The sequence below is a fragment of the Alligator mississippiensis genome, chromosome 7 (assembly GCF_030867095.1).
Source record: "Alligator mississippiensis isolate rAllMis1 chromosome 7, rAllMis1, whole genome shotgun sequence".
NCBI lineage: Eukaryota > Metazoa > Chordata > Crocodylia > Alligatoridae > Alligator > Alligator mississippiensis.
In genome coordinates this window covers 5,528,220-5,551,444 of record NC_081830.1, presented here as the reverse complement: position 1 = coordinate 5,551,444, position 23,225 = coordinate 5,528,220, and the positions used below count along the sequence as shown (strand labels likewise).

At 48.4% G+C, this 23,225-nt stretch overlaps 2 pseudogenes; both read left to right on the top strand.

The window, feature by feature from the left end:
* The first annotated feature begins 3,013 nt into the window (after positions 1-3,013).
* On the top strand, positions 3,014-4,468 carry LOC132251637 (olfactory receptor 6X1-like; annotated as a pseudogene).
* Positions 4,469-11,852: 7,384 nt separating this feature from the next.
* On the top strand, positions 11,853-15,755 carry LOC132251330 (olfactory receptor 6M1-like; annotated as a pseudogene).
* Positions 15,756-23,225: the final 7,470 nt, after the last annotated feature.

Genomic DNA, 23,225 nt, shown 5'->3' with positions numbered 1-23,225 from the left:
TTTTTAGATGCTAAGTTTTACTAAGAGGTTTAGACACCCAGAACGCAACTCCAATTGCAAGAAGGACCTAGCACCCACAGCACCTTGGAAAGTCTCAGCCCTTAAGGAAGGGACTTCATCCTAGTCAGATTGGACAGTAAGTCCTCATTCATCCTAGCAGTAATTTCACAGCTAGATCCTTTTCAGAAACAGCTCTGAGCGTTTTAAACTTTAGGCAACCACTCTTGCAAACGCTGTCTTAGTATTTTCTTGTGTGTGTGGGTTTTTTTGTTTTTTTTAATTTGAGTTCAGACAGATAAAAGGAAGGAAAGTTTACCTAATAAAAACTTGTGAAGTGTGGGGAGGGAAACAGAGGGAAAATATTACTTATTTAATTAGTTAATCTTTCAGGTCTGAAACACACTGCCTTCAGTCGTATCTATGCTTTTGCAGGGAGGGAGACATCCGCACCAGTTTTGTGAATGAAAGCAGTTTCTTACACTTTCTAAATAGACTTCTTTGTTACAGGGATTGAATGCGGTACCTCAGGTTTTCAAGTAGCTCTCAAAATGTAGCAGGCAGCAAAGACTATCAGAGTACAAGTAAAAAGGACATGTTGAATTTAGCAGTGCTATGGGCTACCTAGGATTTACCACACAAATTGGGCAGTGTCTCATCTTGGGCCAAAAGCCATTGACTTTAAAAGCAGTCTGCCTCTTGTGAGAAGACTGGAAACCTGAAGGAGGATGTGGTCAAAGTTGATGGGGCCTCCTCTCTCTGATGTGGAGGGTGGGAAGGAGAAACAAGAGTAGGAAACACAGCTGTGAAATACTTCATCTATATGTGTCTTCTTCTGATCCTTTGGTGCCATCTGGAGTCCACTTAACATTGATTATTATTCCAGTCCTCTGGTGAAGAGGTCACTCCGACTTTCTTACCGCAGAGAGAGGGAAGAAAAATAGCTGAATAATAAACCAGACACAGGGAAGTTGTGGAGATTCAAATGCACGTTCAGTTTAGGAAAGCCTCGAATGTAGAAGATCACATTGATCACATTGGAGTGATGTTGGTGTAGCTATGATGATCCAGGAAATACGCTAGAGGAAAGGATTCTTGTAGGCAATACCTGTCTTGGACCAGGTGCATGATTGGGAGATATTTTAGACAAGCTTTCAGATGCAAGGCATTGTACCCAAAGCTGGCAACCAACACTGCTGGATGACCTGGGCTGAGTCACCTGGATGTGTTACTGACTCTCTTCTGTAGAAATCACCACGCCAAGTATTTCTGTGGAGAGCTTTGGTTTCAAGGCTTTCACATATTCCAGTCAAGATGGCGTGCATGTGTGTTGATGGCGGAAAAAGATTTTATTGAGAATTTCCCAGTAGCTGTAGTCATACACTTAAATGATACTAATTATAAAGCTTGAAGAGACTTTAATGATGACACAGGTCCAGCAAAAACACCTTCAAAGGAGTAGAGCTGTTGGATGCTCATACACAGAGTCCCACAGATTTAGTTGCGGCGGTAATGAACCAGTGAATAAATCAACCCCTGTGAGGAAACTCTCATTTTAATTTAATTTCCCACAAGACATCTCTGAACTGGGGAGGGAAGCTGATCAACTGCCATATAAATGTGCCTATAATTATCAGGTACAAAGACCTCAAGTCTTCAAAGTAGTCTACGAATACTAAGAACCCCAACCTACTATTTTGACTTAAGTTTCAGACATGAAGTGAGAGCTGTATTTTAGTACCTTTATAATACCAGACAATATGAGCAATATTACAAGCTTATAATAATAATTACAATATTATAATACCAGTAAATAAGCAATATTTTCTATGTACTTGGGATCAAAGTTGTTGAAGCAGTGTATATTTTTCACAAGTTTACTTCTCTTTACAGTGTCCACTTGCTCTTACTTGAAACTTTGCTTTATATCCTTCATGCATTATCAAATGTGGATTTTCACAAATTTCACATTACAAAATACAGATATGCCCTTAATGTGCCTTTGTTTCAGTGAAATAGTTCTTGTAAATGTTCTCCAGTTTGTTTGTTTGATTTTTAAGGCTGGGGGTTTTATTGGGAAAAAAAATAACTTGTATTTTTTAATAGGTTTGAACAATGACTAAATGCTGCTTTCTTAAGACATTGTTCCATTGATGAAGATCATAATGTGAGTACAATGTTCTGCATTATATTGCAATATTACCTAGTGGTACATTATTTCCCTGACAATATGTATGTGTTCACAAAGGCAATAGCAGGATAGAGGTGTGAGGGAGGATGGGTGGCTACTATGTGAAGGAAAGCAGATGGCAAGGAGAGAATATGCAAGAGATAACATAAGAGGAATAAGGGTGTGTGTGATAAGGGGAAATCTGCCTGGATGTAGAGCTGTAGACCCTGGCTGACCTGGAAGCCCATTCTGCAACAAAGCCATTTACATCAGAGATGAACTACCCAGAAGATCAATATACTTGACTGTACATAACCCAAGAGGTGGGCTGTCTGGGAAATGTGCAACTTCTTGCTGGAAAGGTTCCTGTCCCTGCCACAATTGTACATGTACTTCATCACATTTTAAGTGAAAATGAACCGCTTTGCAAAGTATGTTGATGGGCATGAATTGGGAAATCCTGCCTGAAGGGAGAGAGAGTGTGTTTTGTTAAATGTCCTTGACCAGTGGAGATAGACAGACAGACAGATAGATAAGAGTGAGACTATATGTACTGTACGTTGGTTGGGGTGGAGATATCCAGTGTGCACGGGAATGGAGGGATAGATGGGGGCTTAGGTGCAGAGAGACTGTATATTGTAGGACTGATAGCGTGTGTGGGGATGATTAGATAAATATGGGGGAAATGTGGGTTGGGTGGAGATAATCTATAAGAAAATAGATATAATTTGGGGATTGGAAATGGCATATCTGGGGTTAAATAGATATGTGTATATGGGTTGGATTGAGATGGGAGTTGCATGGATTTACATGTTCCATTAAAGCCCATGAAGGCATGAGAGCTGACCCCTGGTAACGGGTGTTTTCCTCTTTTTTTTCGAGAAGAAGGGTCCCAGGGGTAGAATTGCCCAATGCAGGTGGTAAATCAGACCTTGGTGACAGAGTTTATCCTTCGAGGCTTTTCTGGATCCCCAGTGCTGCAGACTTCTCTCTTCATAGTGGTTTTCTTTATGTATGTACTCACTATCACTGGCAATATCCTCATCATTGTCATCATCCTCCCGGATGGCCGTCTGCATACCCCCATGTATTTCTTCCTGGGGAACCTCTCCTTCCTGGAGATCTGGTACATCACCACCCTGGCACCAAAGATGCTAGCTAACTTCCTGGTCCAGAAAAGGTCCATCTGCCTCCGATGCTGCTTGACACAAGCCTTTTTCCACTTTTTCCTGGGTGCCACTGAGTTTTTTCTGCTAGCTGCCACGTCCTTTGACCGGTACCTGGCCATCTGTGACCCGTTGTATTACACTGCCATCATGAGCAGTGGGCTCTGCTGCCGCTTAGCCCTGGGGTCCTGGCTGGGGGGCTTTTAGACAGTCTTTGTGCAGACCATCCTGGTATGTCAGCTCCCTTTCTGCGGCCCAAACCTCATCAATCATTTTTACTGTGATGTGGGACCCTTGCTGACTCTGGCATGTGCTGATACCTGCCTGATTGAGCGGATTGTGTTTGTGGTTGCCACCTTGGTCCTGCTGAGCTCCTTCACCTTCACTCTGATATCATATGTCTTCATCATCTCCACCATCCTGAGGATCCCATCCACTCAGGGACGGCAGCGGGCCTTTTCCACCTGTACGTCCCACCTTACCGTAGTCTCCATCCTGTATGGGACCGTCATCTTCATGTACGTAAGGCCCAAAGTGAACTCCTCCTTGGAGCTGAACAAAGTGTTGTCTGTGTTGAACACAGTCATAACTCCCCTCCTCAACCCTTTCATCTACACACTGAGGAACAAAGATGTCAAACAGGCCTTGAAAAAAGAGCTGTGTGCAAAGAAGTACTCAGTTACAGTATTGAAAAGAGCCAATTCCCACCTGCTGTGAAGTGCTACTGCTGTAGTGAAGCCAAGGAACCAGATCTCCAACTGGGTGTAGGCTAGCATGGTTCCTCTGGAATCAAAGGGGCTGATCCCCCATGGCTGACAATAAGCATGGGCGCATGACATATATTTGGGTTATGTCTATATTTTAAATCTTTAAAACCAACAGAATAGTAAGGAGTTGCCCCTATGATGATTTGCATCAGAAGAGGCAGCTGAAGGGTTTGTTTTTTTTATAGAAGTGAGGTATCTAAGGTCAGATTCTACCCCACCTTATTAGCTAAATAGACATCGATTCACAAATGTGAATTGCTCCCCTCTGCTCAAGTCCCTGCAAACCAGTTAATGCAAAAGGGGAGCAAGTCCTCATCCTCGCTGCTGCTTTTGGGACTTGCACAGATGACTGGATGCTACAAAAGTAGATGCACTAACATTTTCAGGACTTGGACAGAAGATTCACACTGAGGAAAAGTCTACTTAGAAGCCTAATAAGTGGAATAGAGTCTGGCCGCTCTGTCTTATTGGACATGCATGTATACCAGGAGTAATTCTTTTATAGTCTTGTGGGCTGATTTTCTTTCCATGAATACTGACGTGAAATGGGAGCAATTCTGTTTCTGTTTACACACCCAATCCTACTCTCCTTCATGCTGATGACAATGAAGATGAGGTCCATTAGAATCAGCTTCAGGCAGCACCTTGCAGGGGGAATCTAAAGTTGGTCTACCAGAGTCTAAGTACCGTGTTCACTCAGTTGCATGGTATAAAATTTGACTTCAGTCTGATTTGCACTGCTGAATTTATGCTGGGATGGAAATTGAGCAACAGTAATGCTACAGGCCAGTATTACAATGATGTGAAGATGAGAGTGTGGTCCTGCAGGCTCTGCAAAGCCCTGGGGATTGTTGAAACTCAATATTTGCCATCAGTGACTGTAAATAAATATCGGCCCCCAGATGTGTTTTCTTGCTTCCCCTTACCAGTTAAATGCAATAGGATCAGAGCTTTCTGCTGCTTTAAACTCATCAGGGCTCCAACAATTTGCAATGATTCAAAACAATCCTCACCAGGCAAGGATTTGGAGATGGATACTGTCGCAGGGCACCTCAGCGCTCTGCTCCTAGGGAGAGGAAACTGCCAGAGAGAGAGGGAGCCCTGGCAGGACATAAGGAGCCCAGCTGAGGGTTGCTGGGGAGAACGAGCACAGCTGTGGGTTGCCGGGGCAACTAAGGAGAGCCAGCTGCCTGTAGGGGGCAGGGCCTGGTTCCTATAAAGCCCAGGGTTGAGGCCAGGCTGGCAGTCCTCTGCCAGCAGCCAGAGGGGCAGGAGCTACTGTAGTTAGGACGCGAGGAGAAGCCTAACAGCAAGTATAGTTCGCGAGAGCTCCAGAGGCTGGAGCAATGATGTTGAATTACAGCTAGGAGGCTTATGTTGCTATGGCCCAGTGCCTTTTGTTTGATTTATAGCCAGGAGGCTCAGGCTTGTGTTTGCTTTAGTGTTTGTATTACACCGGTGGCTAGGGTGAGGCTATAAGGGGTTGGAGGAGGCCTCAGTGCAGCGCCTGAGGAGGGCGCAGCATTTGCAGGGGCAACCCCAGCGACATGGGGACCCTGGCGCCAGTAAGGGCGCCTCTTGCAGGGTGTATAGACCCCAGCCCCAGAGAGGGGCGTTTTGAGAAGCCCAGCGTGGGCACAATGAGCCCCAGGAGGGGGCACTACTAGAAAGCCCTAACGTGGGTGTGACGAGCCACAGGAAGGGGAAGTGCACTTTAGAGAAGCCCAGCGTGGGCACAGCGAGCCCCAGAGAAGGGGGCGACACTATTAGGGAGCCCAGCGTGGGCACAGCGAGCCCCAGAGAAGGGGGCGACACTATTAGGGAGCCCAGCGTGGGCACAGCGAGCCCCAGAGAAGGGGGCGACACTATTAGGGAGCCCAGCGTGGGCACAGCGAGCCCCAGAGAAGGGGGCGACACTATTAGGGAGCCCAGCGTGGGCACAGCGAGCCCCAGAGAAGGGGGCGACACTATTAGGGAGCCCAGCGTGGGCACAGCGAGCCCCAGAGAGGGGGCGACACTATTAGGGAGCCCAGCGTGGGCACAGCGAGCCCCAGAGAGGGGGCGACACTATTAGGGAGCCCAGCGTGGGCACAGCGAGCCCCAGAGAGGGGGCGACACTATTAGGGAGCCCAGCGTGGGCACAGCGAGCCCCAGAGAGGGGGCGACACTATTAGGGAGCCCAGCGTGGGCACAGCGAGCCCCAGAGAGGGGGCGACACTATTAGGGAGCCCAGCGTGGGCACAGCGAGCCCCAGAGAGGGGGCGACACTATTAGGGAGCCCTAGCGTGGGCATGACGAGCCCCAGGGAGGGGAGCACACTAGAGAAGCCCAGTGCGGGCGTGGCGAACCCCAGGAAGGGGGCGGCACTGTTAGGAGTCCCAAAGAAGGGGCGCAATTGAGAAGCCCAAGACGGGCGTAGCGAGCCCGGTTACAAGCTAGCATGGCAGTAGACCTCAGATAGGGGTGGGGTGCTGCGGTGGACCCCGACGGAAGGGGTTAGCAGTACGACACCCCAGGAGAAGGGCAAGGTGCAGCGGTTGTCCCCAGCAAAAGGGGATAGCAGTGCGGTGAGCCCGTATCATTGAGGGTAGCAGTGCGGTGGGCCTAGAGGACTGGAGACTCGATAGCCAGTCCCAGAGCGGGCTAGGTTATTTTAGAGAAGTCGCCCACTCTGGGACGTCTCTGTAACGTCACCCCCTTTCCTGGAGATGAGAGTCCCAGTGAGGGGCTGTATATTAGAGAGAGCCCGGAGTGGGCTAGATTACAGAGGAGGCCTGGGGAAGTGGGCGAGTTGATTTTGACAGACCAACATTCAGTACATCTGCGAGGCTTGGGGCGTGGTATTAGGGGTTGGTAGGAGCCACGCGTAGCCCATAAGGCTAGGGTGCCTGGAACGCACCCAGTGTACCGGGAGACCCCCCGTGGGTCCAGGAGAACACGGGGACAGAGGTCCTGATACGCCGTGCCCAAGGCGGTATAAGGCAGCCTCCCAACCTAACTTACGAGCAAAGGCATGGCGGGCGAGAATAGAGGGTGCCCTTGGGTCGGCCTTGACACGGTGAGAGGGACCTTAAGGAGATCACGGCCCTCCTGAAGGACCCCGCTGTGACAGATACTATTCTGGAATTTGTTTAACAAAAGTTTGACTTGTAAGAGTGAGCGTTGCATGATATCTCAAGGGGCAGCCAGGAGGTTAGGTTCTTAGCTCCTGCTGACATTGGCATTGCTAAGATGCTTTAAAAAATCTTATTTCCAATGCAACCTAGGAAAAACTGTACTGACCTAATATTTTAACATGTCACCGTACATGTCTGCTTTCTTGGGGTATGCATTTTCTAAAGGTATATTCATTGCTTGGTTCAAATGGTTCATAATTTTTTATTGTCAAATATATTTTGTAAAAAATCCTATGATAAGCAATTGTGTGTCTATTTTCAATAGTTAAGAATGCATTTACCTAAAAAGGAGGTGAGTGGGGGCATGGGAAATAGACCTCAGTGTTTCAATCAACTCCATGTAGCATAATCTTCATACTGGGACCCAGGTTGTGTCACTTTTTTTTTTAGTCCCTTTTCTTGGTGGTTGAGAAGCAAATATCCAAATAGATCTCTGTAATAATAAGAAGTGACCTCTCCAAGCCGTGGCTATGTCACTGGAAAACGAAGTGAGATGGTGAAGTTATCTGGACTAGAGGAAATAAATGTCTTCTTCCAATCTGACCAGTTACCTTTAAAGAACTTGTAAAGTGTTTGGTGGGTTTCTTTTCTTTTCTTTAATATATAAAAGAAACCCTTTTCTTATTTAAAAAAAAAAAAAATGGGTTTGGCGTTTTCAAAGGAATGGTGGCATTTTTTTTTTTTTCAGAAGTCACTAATTACTCCTTGAAATAGGCTGACATGTATGGAACAATCTCTGTGTTTGTACACATGTGCACACATACCACCCTCTATCCTATGCCTGTCTTTCTATGCTTCCAACAATCTGTCTCTCAATACATTGTGATTTCTGTCTCGTTTTGCATCTCACTGTGGGTGGGTGTGTTTATATATAAATTAATGTTAAGACACTTTGTGGATAAGTAGGTTTTGGAAACTTATGAGAAAAATCATAGAATCGTAGGACGTTAGGATTGGAAGGACCTCAGGAGCATGGGCGAGTGGTGCATCCTGAGGCTGGGGGTGCACCTGCCAAAGCTGGCAGCACTGGGGATGGAGCTCGTGAGCACCCACAGACACCAACAGCGGTGGCAGGGATGGAGCCCATGAGCACCTGCAGACACTGGTGGCAGTATCGGGGATGGCCCTGTCAGGGGGGACATGTGCCTCCCCATTCCTCCCCTACGCATCGCCTATGCTCAGGAGGTCATCCAGTTCAAACCCCTGCTCAAAGCATGACCATCTCCAACTAGATCATCCCAGCCAAGGCTTTGTCTAGCTGGGTCTTAAAAATCTTCAAGGATGGAGAGTCCACCACCTCTCTGGATAGTTTGTTCCTGTTCTTGACCATCCTCCTCATGAGAGGTTGTTTTTTGGGTTTTTTTTTTTAATATCGTACCTAAATTTCCCTTGATGCAACTTGAGAATGAACCCAAGCAAAAAATAAAATATTAGTGTGGGAAGTGTGTGGTTGTTAATAGAGGGCCTACAGTTCTGAGAGAAAATAAGCACACACATACACCCATGCACACACAGATATTAATCCAGTCGGCTTCCCTGATCTCTCCATGGTAATTTGGAGAGGATGAGAAAATGTTTGTCTCAGCCCAAGCGAATTCTGTTCTACCTGCACTGCCACTGCCTTCCTCATAAACCCTTCCTGGAAATAACCTTATCTTAGTGGTGACACTGTAAGATTAACCATTTTTGGCTTCTAAGACTAGATTTTTATTTATTTATTTTTTTTTATGGGACAAGATACTCCCCATGTATCCTCATTCTCATTTGCCTACGACTGAGACGGGCTACTCAGAAAGCTACTGGCGTGTAGGAGTTTCGAGCTGTGGAAGGAAGTAAAAGTGATGCAAAGAGTTTCTGATAAATGGGATCAAAATGGGATCAAAGCAATGCTTTCTATGATGCAGTTCCTGTATATTGCCCATGCATTCAGTTTCCAGGCTTCTTTGCTACATGGGAGGAAATTTGTCTGTTTCTAGCTGGCCAGTTATGACCACGAATCCCAGCTTTCCGTTTCCCTTGTAAAATGGAGTAAACTGTGGATTTTACCTTTTACCCAAGGCAAATGTGGATTTCTCATTTTACTGGAGAAACCATCGGATTTTGTAGTTTTACAATGAGCTCCCTGCAGGCGGGCACCGTTCCAGCTTGCAGGGAGCTGGGAGGGAGCACGAGGAGGGTGGTCAGGCAGCGGGCATCATGTGCATGTACATGCACGTGGCCCCAGTCAGCCTGGAGAGCAGCTCCCACACGTAATTTGTGTGTGTATGTGTGTGTTTGGGGGGGGGGTGGTGAGGCCCCCATAGGGAGGGAGGGAGTTGGGCATGGCTGGGGCTGGGAATGCTGCCCAGCTGGGCAGTGCCTGGGGCTTGGGGCTGCAATGCTCAGCCACTGGGTCATGGCGGGTAGTGGGATGGGTCCATGGCTGGCTTGTTTAGGGGTGGGGGGCAAGGCTGGCTTCCTGCCACTGCACACATTCCCAGGGGGCAGGGAGGACCTATGCCCCCAAGATCTGTGCATGGGGCAGGAGCTGTCCACTGCCTGCTTGAAGCTCATGCTCCCCCACCTGCTGCCCTCCCTTGCGGCCTCTGCAGCCCAGTGTGTGTGTGACCCGGCACTTCAGGGAACAGTAAAGCTGCGCAGGAGGCTTCCTGCCACTGTGAGCTCTGCAATTCCCTCATCCCCTGTGGGCAACCCCACGCTGCTGGTCCCGCTGTAGCCGTGCAGCCAGGGGACCCTTCACCGGGGCAGCTGGAGCTTGCAGTGGCAAGCAGCTTGCTGCATGGCTCCACTGTTCTTTGTAGCTGTGGGTTGCAAATGCCAGGCCACAGAGGTGCCAGGGAGGATAGCAGGGTGGGAATTTGTAGCAGGCAGTGTGCAGCCCTGCCTCACACACAGATGACTCCTGTGCTCCCCAGGAGTGCACAGCAGAGCAGGGAGCAGTCCCTTCTCCCTGCCTAAGTGTGCAGTAGGCAGGCAGTAGTGGGGAGCCAGGCTTTGCTCCACTCCAGCAGCCACCACCTCCTGCCAGGGGCAGGGGGTTGTGGACTGGGACCCTGGCCCCATAGCCCTAGCAACTGGGAACCCCCTCCAACAGGGCTGTGGGAGCAGGAGCCGTGGGTGGGGGGTGAAGGGGCACCAGCAGGGTCAGGGGGGTGTGGGTAGGGAGTGAGGGGCACTAGCAGGTCCAGGGGAGTTGGGGGGGGGGGGGGGAGCTTTCATTTTAATCACAGATTTTGTGACTTTTATCAGAGAATTTGCAATTTCTTTTTATCAGGGAAAACATGCCTATCTGGCACGTGTGCAGTTCTGTAGGGTTTGTTTTGCGAGGAGTTAGTTTAAATAATTTCTGATTGCCGTGTACATCTTCAAAATAGCAGAGGGACATTTTGAACTGGTAAAAATTCTCCTGGTTTCATTGATCTCAAAAGGTCTATGTCAGATTAGATCAACTGATGCTCTCCCTGTCTTTATTAATGTGTGGAATTTCTTATATAGTTGATTGACAAAATCAGTTTTTCATACTATTTTCCTAAGAAGATGATGGTCCTCATTTAGACTACCAGTTCATTAAAGAAAAGTTGCATTGGTTATCACACAGAATAAACTTGCTAATTTGCTCTTTAACTCTTTTGAAAACAGTTTCATTTCTTTGGGAAATCTCTTGGAGCTGTATAATTTGATATCAGGTGAGTATTCTTTCATGACCATTAGATTTAGGTGGACCGTTTATGATAACTGGATCTATTCCTTCTTCAGTCCAATTAGTCATAGGCTTGATATTATGGAAAAGATGACCTAGCAACATAGTTTTATGGAGTCATCAGTTATGAAATCAGAAGGCACAATTGTGGCCAGATACATAATTGGATGTCTTGTATTACATGGATAATAGACTTTCCTTGAGTAACTGTTTTTTTTTTTTTTTTTTTTAATTTAAACAGACCTATGGTGGGGTAAAAAAGGGAGAAAAAGTCTATTCTTGAGCTTTGCAATGATGCTCACTGTTTTCAGTTGTTCAGAAAAAGGAGCGCGTGGTTGAGAATCCTATATGTTTGTCTGTGTTTAATACCATAGCCAATTAGGATTCTGCTATGTCCTTGTGACTTCATTTTGTTGGTTTGGTAGGGCAAAGAGCAAAAAAGTATAATAAACTTTTGCAGGGGAAAGGATGGGTGGGACAGGGAATCCTAATCTTTTCTTTTCTGTTATCAGCAGAGATAATTTAACATGGGCCCTTTTTTAATCTCCAATAAATTCCCATTGGACATTTGCCTCAAAGTCATTAAAAGTTGTAATGCCAACAACACTGGTTATTCCCAGAAGGAAAAGGAAAAAAATAGACAGCGCTGTAAGGCTGATAACAGAATTATTCAACAACGTAGTGTTGTCTGTAGGGCTGAGCAGAGTGGTCTGTTAAAATCAAATACTGGAAGACAAAAGAAGACACTTCTGAAAGATCTGAGGAAAAGAGAAACAGGACAGAGAGAGAGAGCCTATTTGGAAATCTCCCGTCTTCCATCTTTTTCAAAATTGCCTAACTCTTTTATGATATTTAGCAGGTTAGGGGGCTCATCTGTGACTGCTGCTTGTGTGATGTTGAATGCAAATTGTGGTATTCATGAAGGATTAGGATATTTTACAGACAAAGAGCTAAACTTATTTTCATTTTCATGGTTTTAGAAGGGGGAGAGAGGATTGTGATATTCCAGATTCTTATGAACATAGAAACATGTAGCACATACACCCATTTCAAAATCCTCTTCTCCAGACAGTTAGTTACTCTAGAATATAGAAAATAGCATCTAACTTGTCCTGGTTTTTTGCATGTCGCTGGTGGATGTACAGCTTTTAATACATTTGTGATCTTTGGTCTATTTTCAGAAGAAATAAAATATTATGGAAATAATAAATATCCAGTGACCTGTAGGTTAGTGGGAACTTTTAATTGGATACTTTTGCAGAGGTCCTCCATTCCCCACACCTTGAACTGATGCAAAGAGTAATTAAGCTATCAAATCATAGACAGTTTTAGGAGTTTAAGTTATTCAATAGTTTAGTTTATGGAAGTGGAGCAAAGAGAGTGCATTTTGTTTAAATGAATAAATACCTAAAGGAACATAGGACTGGAAGGGGCAATCCACTACTGCAGGCAGTTGTTAGGTAACCCAGGTCTTATGAATTTTACCACTCTTGAAGACTCTAACAAGCTGTGGCAAATCGCTTCTGTAAGTATTTGTGAATGGCTCTGTTTGGTGGGATGTGTATCAGTTGTCTTTCTCCATTGCTGGTAGGAAATAGCTAAGGGGGAAAGTGTGATATCACAGAAACTGGTAGTAGCGTTATGGAAATGAACACTTGGTAGTTAAGCATACTTTTCTTACTTCTCTCTTTTTGAGATCTCTAAACCTAGCATTGATCTGTGCTTGTATTTCCTAGAAGAGAATACCTGAACAAATGCAAGATGCTGGCCCTAGATTAGAGTCCTGGGCTGCAGGAGGGGAGTGAGGTTGGTATATTGAGAAGGGAGGCAGGCAGGCAAGGCAGGCAGTACACCTGAGTGCTATTCTCTGCCCTGCTCCTGCCTTACTCTTTGCATGGATTTGTCCTTTACAGCTAAGACTCCATATTCCTGCTGGTTCTGTGCTGTCTGAAAGTGCCATGTGTGCCCAAAGTGGGTATTGTATACTTTTGTGATGTAACAGGCCTTTGGATAAACCAGAGGGCTTTTCTCCTGGAGACTTCCCATAATGGAAAACCACTTCCAAAGGCATGAAAGGCATGGAAATTAGCGGGGCACCTTCTGAAAGTCAACTGCAGTGCCTAGCTCTCCTATTTGCCTTTGCAAAAAGTTCAAGAGGCCCATTTAAAACTACTACAGTATACATTTGTATATACCCAGAGAGGCTTGCCTATCAACATTGAATGGGAACAGATAGATGACTGTGAATGAGGATGGAGGAATAGATGGATGGGTGGATAAATGGAGAAACCTGAATCAATTAATTGTGCAATGTAGGTGGGGGAAATAAGGTGAGGTTGCAGTGGTTTCCTCATTTCAAATAACATTGTATTTCTATTATTAACATAGGGAGATTTCTTTCTGTATAAAAAGAGTGTAAGGGAATGGTATACTGTATGGGTCAACAGCTAGCCCTTAACGGCATAGGCAGTCAGCTATCCAGCTGCTTGGTAGATGCTGCTAAAGGAATGGTGCATATATGCAGAGTGATGCATTAATAGTGGGATTGGCCTCTGCTGTTGTGTTTATTGAGCCTGAAGTAATTGAGAATTCATTTATCCTTTCTGCAGGAAAAACATGAAGGGAAAAAGGAAAAGGAAACCACCGTGGATGAATTCATCCTCCTGGGGTTCACTGGGGTCTGGGAAGTCCAGGTATTTCTCTTTGCTGTCCTCCTGGTCACCTACATAATGACCCTGGCTGGGAACCTCACCATCATCAGCATTATATGGACTGACCACCGCTTCCAGACCCCCATGTACTTCTTCCTCAGCAACCTGTCCTTCTTGGACATCCTGTTCACCTCAGTCATCTCCCCTAAGATGCTTATAAACTTCATGATGCATAGCAAGCCCATCTCGTATGGTGGCTGCGTCGCTCAGTGTTATCTCTATTTCCTGCTGGGGACGGTAGAGTTCATGCTGCTGGCGGTCATGTCTGTGGACAGGTATGTAGCCATCTGCTACCCTCTGCGCTACACTACTATCATGAACAACAAGGTCTGCTTGCTCCTGATGCTGGGGTGCTGGGCTGGAGCTTTCTTTTCTGTTCTCACCCCAGTCATTGAACTCTCCCGGCTGCCATTCTGCAATGTGAATGTCCTGGACCACTTCTTTTGTGACGTTGCTCCCCTGATCCAAGCCTCATGTGCCAACATGCACTTCTTTGAGATGCTGGCCTTCATCTCCTCCTCCATTGTAGTGCTCAGCTACATAATCTCCACCATTGTCAGCATCCCCTCTGCCACTGGGAGAAAGAAGGCCTTTTCCACCTGTGTCTCCCACATCATTGTGGTCACCATTGCCTATGCAGCTCCATCTTCATGCGTGTTTGTCCTGAGCAGAGCTACTCCCTGGACTTTGACAAGGTGGCGGCCGTGCTGACCACGGTGGTGACCCCTCTGCTCAACCCCTTCATATACAGCCTGAGGAACGAGAAGGTGAAAGAGGTCCTGAGGGAATCCTGGGCCAATTTCAAATCTTATTTCAAATAACAATCTTTTTTTATCCTATCTTGCTCCAGTTTACTGTACTCTAAGCTACTCTACTTCTTTAAACTAGTCATGTCAGGAAGCCCTCATCCTAAGGAGTGTAAGCAAAGCAAAATGACAGTGTGATTTATAGTACCTGCTAAATAATACTAGCTAGAACAGATAACCGGAGCGTTGAAACCCAGACACTAGCAACCAGGTTATGCACTTTGGCCTGTAAAGATTTGCAGTACACATTAAAGCTTGCCACACAACCTGTCCAATGCTATATTTGTCCAGAGTGTTGCTAGTTTAAATTAAGATGGGTTATGGTAGCATGCTTATTGTGCTGTGTAGAAATACCCAGCTGTTCTATGGATGCTGTACGAATACAGAGCTAAAAGATGTCCTGTGCCTTCACCAAAAGCATACAAATGAAGCAATTGCAGTGTTTTATTCTAGAAAGCCAGACAAGTTTATTTTTGAGTATTAAAGGCTATTCAAGTCTACCTTTTGTTTTCAAGCCTAGTTTAGTCCAATTTATACTAAGGGAAGTTTAAGTTAGCAATTAGAAACAAATCTTTCTCACTAGGAGGGTAGCAAAGCACTGGAACAGGTTGCCCAGAGAGGTGGTAAAAGATCCATCCTTGGAGGTTTTTTAAGACCTGGCTAGACAAAGCCTTGGCTGGGTGATATAGTTGGACATGGTCCTTGCTTTGAGCTGGGATTGGACTAGATGACCTCCTTAAGTCCCTTCTAACCCTAATTTTCTATGATTCTAGGTTAATATCCAAGGTTAGGGAAGTATTTTCTAGCCTGGGCTACCTACATCTCATCTAATCATATCCCATTTGCTGTAGAATAGAGAATCCAAATTCTTCCCAGGAGAGCATCCTCAGGCCTAACACAAACTAGTCATGCCTCTCCATATCTTTTATAATACACCCATCACAAGAAATTATGACCACTGATTATGATCAGTGAAGTTTTGAGCCTAAATCTTCTATATATGGTCCCCTCTCTCTCACTTACCTGTGGAGGAAGCTTCCATGTGACTTTGTGTGTTCATGTTAAGAAATGTCTTGGTTTTAGTCTGCTTTTGTTTTACTGCTATTGGTAGTATAACTTTTTTGCCTTCAGTAGGAATTAAACAAACTACACCAGAGAGTTTAACTGCATGGGTTTCACACTCTGCTCTCTTGATACGTAGCACAGTCCTCACTCAATTTATTGTGATCATTATTTTAAATAAAGACACATGTATGTCTAAAGGCTCTGCTTCTGGTTTCCAGGAGTTGGTGAATATCTGAGACTGTCTAAGAGATCAAGTGCTCAAATGAAGACACAAGGGTGGAAGGGATGATTTTTTCAGAAAGTGTTGAGCACCTGTTATCTTAAATTAAGCTCCTGTATGAATTTCACTTTCCCAAAATTCAGACATGTGGTGTGGATAATTTTATCCTTAAGCTGCACATCTTTTTTGTTGTTAGTCTAATAAAGAAGCTTGTTCTGGCCTTGGCACATGTAAACTAGATCTGTGGTATCAACTCAAGACATTTCAAGACTCAGGACAACTCAAGACCTATCAAGGACTCAAGACATTCAATTTGATTACTTTGGCTATTCTTTAGACTTTGTCTGTAACTTCTGGGCATTGCACCTTGGAGGAGAGTTTGGGAAGAAATAAGATGCCCTTGTCCCATTCATTACCCATTCTAAATCCCTAGGCCTGCAGTTCCCAAAATGTTGGCCCCATGAACAATTTACAACCATGTACCTTCATCATCAGACTTCAAAACTGAAATCAGTATCTGTGGACTACTTGCTATGACCTCGTAGGCCACCAGTGGCCCATCTCCCACACTCCAGGAACTAAGTCCTTAAGGAAGTCTAAACATTTCAGCATTAACTCTCTGATCCTTCATTCCCTGCTGTGGAAAATAATGAGCCCGTATTTGTCCTAATTCATTTTAGATGCCAGCAAAAAAACCCAGGACTGTCTCTTCCTAACAGCAAGCACAACACCTGGCTTAATAAAGCCCTGGATTCCTCAGTGAAAGTGGTAGTAAAGCTGGCATCAGAAATATCTCTTTCTTGCCCAAGATCTTGGAGTGTCCTGCCAAGCAAATGACACTCCCTGGTCCTTGCCCTTCTGCAGAAGGATCATTCAGGGGTTGGGCTGCTTCACCTCACATGCATGAAGAATAGGAGAGAAAAGACCAGAATTAATTGTCCAAGATAACAGAACAAGTCCAAAGCAGAGCTGGGAACAGAAAATGGATCGCTTGATCCCTAGTCCATTAAAAACCTGAAGAGCAAGCCACACAAGGAAAGGCTGATAGAGAAAGGAAAGGTTCAACCTAGAGAAGAGAAGACTTTGTGGGGATTTGGTGGCAGCCATAGGTAGAGGCAGAAACCAGGAGCAGAAGAAGCCCAAGCATTTGTACCCTTGTTGCTGGGAACGCAGCTCCTTTGATATGCCCCAGGGCTCCGCCCCTGAAGTCCCCCAAACCTGACAGTTTTCAGTCTTCAATCAGGTCCTGAGGCGCTCTTCTCCCCTCTCCAGTCAGGATTTAATCCCTGGCTGGTTCAAGTGATCTGAAGACCTGATGTGTCGCACCCAGCAGGAAGAGCACGGGGCTGGCAGCTGCTGCCTCTGCTGCTCACACAGGCAGGCAGGTGCTGCAGGGCTGGTTTTTGTGCAGGCTCTCATGCATTTTCATTCACTGTGTCTCTGGCACAGTAATACCGGGCCGTGTCTGCAGGCTGGACCCCGGTCAGGCGCAGGTGCACTTGGCTGCTGGACGTGTCTCTGGTGATGGTGAGGCGGCTTTGGAGAGCGCTGTTATAACCAGTGTTTCCACCGCTCCAGATAGCTCCAACCCACTGCAGCCCTTTTCCTGCTGCCTGCCGAAACCAGTTCACACCATAGCTAGTGAGAGAGTATCCAGACACGGTGCAGGTCAGGCTGAGGGTCTCTCCAGGCTTCACCACCCCTGGGCCAGACTCCTTCAGTGTGACCTGAGCCAGGACACCTAATGGAGAAACCTACAGCATTAGTAAATGAACAATCTTCTACCAGTCTCCCTCTCACCCTGACATTGCATCCCCCTGTCCCACAAGACAGGAGGCAGGCACTTACCCAGTGGAGCTGCCAGAAGGATGAGCAAAGCCAGTGCTGGTGTCATGGTCATTGTGGCTGATGCCCGGTGTCCCCAGCAGACAGGAGGCGGCAGCTCTGGGGAGACACTGAGGTGCACAGAGCCAGGGCTGGTGTTTAAGGAGGAACCTTGCATGCGTTAAGCAGGAAATTGGGGAACCACATTTGCATGTGCTTCTTTTATAAGGGCCTTTCACAGATCCCAGATCTCACACAAGGTAGATTTGGCTGTTGAGTAAAGGGGTTTTGAGAGCCAAGGGGAAACCTGGAAACGGGGAGTCGGCTTTGTTATTGTACCAGACAAATGGCACAGTAAACCAAGAGCCAAACAATAAAAATCTAGAGGAGTGCCAGATTGTGTCTCTGGCTGGATATTATCAAGGCAAAACCTCCCATGATCTGGGACTTCCCCTCTCTCCCAAGGAAATATCCCACAGTCCTGCCAGGGAAAAATCCAGTTTCTCAGTGAAGGAAGGATCCATGCTACTTAAATGTCGAATGAGCCCCAGAGGCTTGGGGGTGCCTTATTTTATTCAGAGGGTCCCTGACCTTTGGTAGAAGTGACAACTTGTTTCATAGCAGCTGAGGGATCGATACCACCAGAAAAAAAATCTAATGGATGGTTTTTATTTCATATGGAAGGAATCCCAGGGTGTGAAGGTTAAATGCTGTCAGTTTGCTTCATGTCTGGTAAACTGGCTATCATTTGAACAGGGCAAATGAGGGAAATGATGAAAAAACAGAGCATAAAAATCCTCCCTTTCCTAAGAGAGCAGTTGGTCCTTCATAGTTGCTTTGTGCTTATCTTGGCCCATGCACGTGTGCTGGGTGTCTCTGCCCTCTGGTGCCTATGTGGGCAGGGGGATACTGCATGCATGCATCCGGTGTGTCTGTCTGCATCACAGGATGTGGATGTGCACTCGTCTGGTCTCTGGGATAGGAGAAGGGTGAGGTCCATCACAGATACATCCTGCCATGCACAGATCCTGAGCTGGGGGAGGACTCGAAAACCTGGATGCCTAAATATTTTGCCTCATGTGGAAAATCTGAATCACCCAGGGTGGTTAACCCCTTGAAGCCTAGTCCTACACAGCTGCATGAAGCCCCAGCCCCTGGGTGTCTGTAGGCCTACTGGAGTAGTTCAGGCTTCCCCAGGACCTTTCCCCTCTACCTGCAGGGTATGGCTCATGGCCCGGCTGCCCTTGAGTGCTGCATGATGGGGAGAGCCCAGGGCTGGGGAGCCCCATCCTGCCCTGTGTGTGTGCAAGCCACAGGAGGCTGGGGCTGGGTCCAGTCCTATCAGCATCCTCTTGTTGTGCTGGGGTCTCCTGCAGCTCCTCCCACAAGTCCCTGGGTTGGTCTCTGCAGGTATGCTCAGGACTGGCCCTGCTGCTGTGTGGCATGGAGATATGGCCCATGGGCTTGGTCATGTCAGAGCAGGAGGCAGTGAGTTTTCAGGGTGGGGGGTCATGGGGTACCACCAAGTAGCCATGTCCCTCCCTGGCCCCAGGACCTGGCCCCAGGACCTGCTTAGGGCAGACTGGACATGACCCCTGAGGAGAAGCAGCTGTCCCATCACCCCTTTGTGTTAAAAGCCAGGGCTGCACAAGGATGCCAGACACCCCCCGGCATCCCCCACCATGGACCGCAAGGGTCTTGGAGGACCTGGCTTTGCCTGTCTCAGTGTCTCCAGCTAAACTCTGTTTTCTGTGGGAGGATGGGTTGCATAGCAGGACAGACTCCTCTGTATGGATCCAGGTGACAATCCTGGCTAATCTGACTTCTCTGTGCCCCTTTGCTTCCTGCTGTGGCTTGCTCCTGACTCCTGCATCCATCCCCCTGCAGCACCAAGCCCTGACTGCCCACAGCCATGCTGCGTCCCTGATGCTCTGGGCCAGGCTAGGGCTGTTCTCTGCCCTGCTCCCTGTGAAGAGAGGGGGCACGCAGCTGAGGCACAGGGCTTTGCCCCAGGCAGGGGCTGCAGCTGCGCACAGGCTGCATGCTCTGGTTTTTGCAGAGGGGCTGAGCCTGAGGTAGCTGAGGGAACTGGGTGCCCAATGCCCAGGCTTGCACGGTGGGATTTTCACGACTGAGTCACTGAGACTCCCTGGAGCACCCGTTGCAAACACGGCTGGTTTCTACTCTAGTGTCCTGTCCTCCCCAGTCACATTTGGCCCCGGCTGTTGGGATGTGGGACTGTCCTGGTCTGACTACAAGCACCCACCAGCCAAAGGCTGCAGCCCAGCACTGCCCCTCCCTGGGCCACAGCTTGGGGGTGTTTCCCAGGGTGTGAGTGCTGGAGTGCTAATTAAATCCAGAACCAAAATCAGGACTACAGAGCTGTGTCCCTAGTCCTGTAACAGCGCAGCAGTCTGCTGGCCAATGCCTGAGTCCTGGGTGCCAGCCTAGGGAGTCTTTGTCTTGTATTCCTGCCAGAAGGACAGGCAGAGCAGGGGCACGATGCAGCAGATCTCCTCCTAAATATCAGATTCTGACCCACTGGTCACTTTTGAGTCTCCTTCCCTGGATTTAATCCCTGGCTGGTTCAAGTGATCTAAAAGGTTTGATGTGTCCGACCCAGCAGGCAGCAGAGCACGGGGCTGGCAGCTGCTGTCTCTGCTGCTCACACAGGCGGGCAGGTGCTGCAGGGCTGGTTTTTGTGCAGGCTCTCGTGCATTTTCATTCACTGTGTTCCTGGCACAGTAATACCGGGCTGTGTCTGCAGGTTGGACCCCGGTCAGGCGCAGGTAAACTTGGCTGCTGGACGTGTCTCTGGTGATGGTGAGGCGGCTTTGGAGAGCGCTGTTATAACCAGTGGTTCCAGCACTCCAGATTATTCCAACCCACTCGAGCCCTTTCCCTGCTGCCTGCCGAAACCAGCTTATATGATAGCTAGTGAGAGAGAATCCAGACACGGTGCAGGTCAGGCTGAGGGTCTCTCCAGGCTTCACCACCCCTGGGCCAGACTCCTTCAGCGTGACCTGAGCCAGGATACCTAATGATCAAAAATACAGCATTAGCAAATGGTCAATCTTCTAACCGTCTCTCTCTCATCCTGGCACTGCATCCCCCTGTCCTACAAGACAGGAGGTGCTTACCCAGTGGAGCTGCCAGAAGGATGAGCAAAGCCAGTGCTGGTGTCATGGTCATTGTGGCTGATGCCCAGTGTCCCCAGCAGACAGGAGGTGGCAGCTCTGGGGAGACACTGAGGTGCACAGAGCCAGGGCTGGTGTTTAAGGAGGAACCTTCCATGCGTTAAGTAGGAAATTGGGGAACAACATTTGCATGTGCTTCTTTTATAAGGACCTTTCACAGATCTCACCAAGGCAGATTGGCTGTTGACTACAGGGGTTTTGAGAGCCAAGGGGAAACCTGGAAATGGGGAGTCGGCTGTGTTACTGTACCAGATCAATGGCACAGGAAACCAGGAGCCTGGGGGAGCAAATAAAGATCTAGAGGAGTTCCAGATTGTGTCTCTGGCTGGATTTTATCAAGGTAAAACCTCCCATGGTCTGTGACTTCCCCTATCGTCCATGGAAATATCCCGGAGTCCTGCCAGGGAAAGATCTCCCAGGGACAATTCCAGTTTCTCAGTGAAGGATGGGTCCATGCTACTCCAATGTACAATGAGTCAATTGAGCCCCAGCAACTTGGGGATGCATTACTTTATTCAGAGGGTCCTTGACCTTTGGTAGAAGTGACAACTTGTTTCATAGCAGCTGAGGGATCGATACCACCAGAATACAGAAACCTAATGAAACTGGATGTTTTTTAATTCAGGTAGAAGGAATACCAGGGCATGAAGGTTAAATGCTGTGAATTTGCTTTGTGTCTGGAAACTGGCTATCATTTGAACGGGGCAAATGAGGGAAATGAGGAAAAAACAGAGCATAAAAACCCTCCCTTTCCTAAGAGAGCAGTTGGTCCTTCATAATTGCTTTGTGCTTATCTCTGTCCATGCACATGAGCTGGGTGTCTCTGCCCTCTGGTGCCTATGTGGGCAGGGGGATACTGCATGCATGGATCTGGTGTGTCCGACTGCATCACAGGATGTGGATGTGCACTCGTCTGGTCTCTGGGATAGGAGACGGACCAGGTTCACCAGGCATCCTGTCATGCACAGATCCTGATCTGGAGGGGGGCAACAAACCCTGGGTGCCTAAGTATTTTGACTCATGTCGAAAACCTGAGTGGCCCAGGGTGGTTAACCCCTTGAAGCCTAGTCCTACACAGCTGCATGAAACCCCAGCACCTGGGTGTCTTTAGGCCTACTGGAGTAGTTCAGGCTTCCCCAGGACCTTTCCCCTCTACCTGCAGGGTATGGGTCATGGAGAAGCTGCCCTTGAGTGCTGCATGCTGGGGAGAGCCCAGGGCTGGGGAGCCCCATCCTGCCCTGTGTGTGTGCAAGCCACAGGAGACTGGGGCTGGGTCCAGTCCTATCAGCATCCTCTTGTTGTGCTGGGGTCTCCTGCAGCTCCTCCCACAGGTCCCTGGGTTGGTCTCTGCAGGTATGCTCAGGACTGGCCCTGCTGCTGTGTGGCATGGAGATATGGCCCATGGGCTTGGTCATGTCAGAGCAGGAGGCAGTGAGTTTTCAGGGAGGGGGGGGGTCAGGGGGTACCACCAAACAGCCAAAGATGCCAGACACCCCCCACCCCTACTCCCTGATATCTCCCAGAGTCCCCAGCTGGCCCCTGCTCCTGCGTAAGCTTGGGTTGGATAGCAGGACAGACTCCTCTGTCTGGATCCAGGTGACAACCCTGGCTCTTCTGACTGCTCTCTACCCCCTTGCTTCCTGCCCTGGCTTGCTCCCGACTCCTGCATCCATCCCCCTGCAGCACCAAGCCCTGACTGCCCACAGCCCCGCTGGGCCCCTGATGCTCTGGGCCAGGCTAGGGCTGTTCTCTGCCCTGCTCCCCGTGAAGGGAGGGTGCATGCAGCTGAGGCACAGGGCTCTGCCCCCGGCAGGGGCTGCAGCTGCGCACAGGCTGCATTACCCAGTATTGGCTGAGCGGCTGAGGCTGAGGCGGCTGAGGGAACCGGGAGCCCGGTGCCCAGGCCTGCATGGTGGGTTTTGCAGGACAGAGTCACTGAGACTCCCTGGAGCACCCACTTCAAGCATGGCCAGTTTCTTCTCCAGTGTCCTGTCCACCCCCATCACACTTGGCCCCAGCTGTTGGGATGTGGGACTGTCCTGGTCTGACTACAAGCACCCACCAGCCGAAGGCTGCAGCCCAGCACTGCCTCTTCCTGTGCCACAGCTTGGGGGTGTTTCCCAGGGTGTGAGTGCTGGAGAAGTCCCATGCAGCCTGCCTGGGGACGGCGCATGCAGGCCTGGCCCTGGCTGTGTGAGGTGCTGGGCAGTTCCCCAGAGCTGGCGTCTCCCGGCTGGCTGCATCTGAGCCGGCTGCTGCAAGGAGCTGGGTGGGTGCTCTGGCCAGGTCCCTGCTGCCCAGCTGGGCAGGGACCGGGTGCTCTGTGTTTCCCACTGTGCATTATTTTTGGTGCCACTCGCTGCCGATCAGAGCTCAACCGAGCAGCGTGATGGGCCTGTGGCAAATCCGCCCATGTGGGGCCCTGC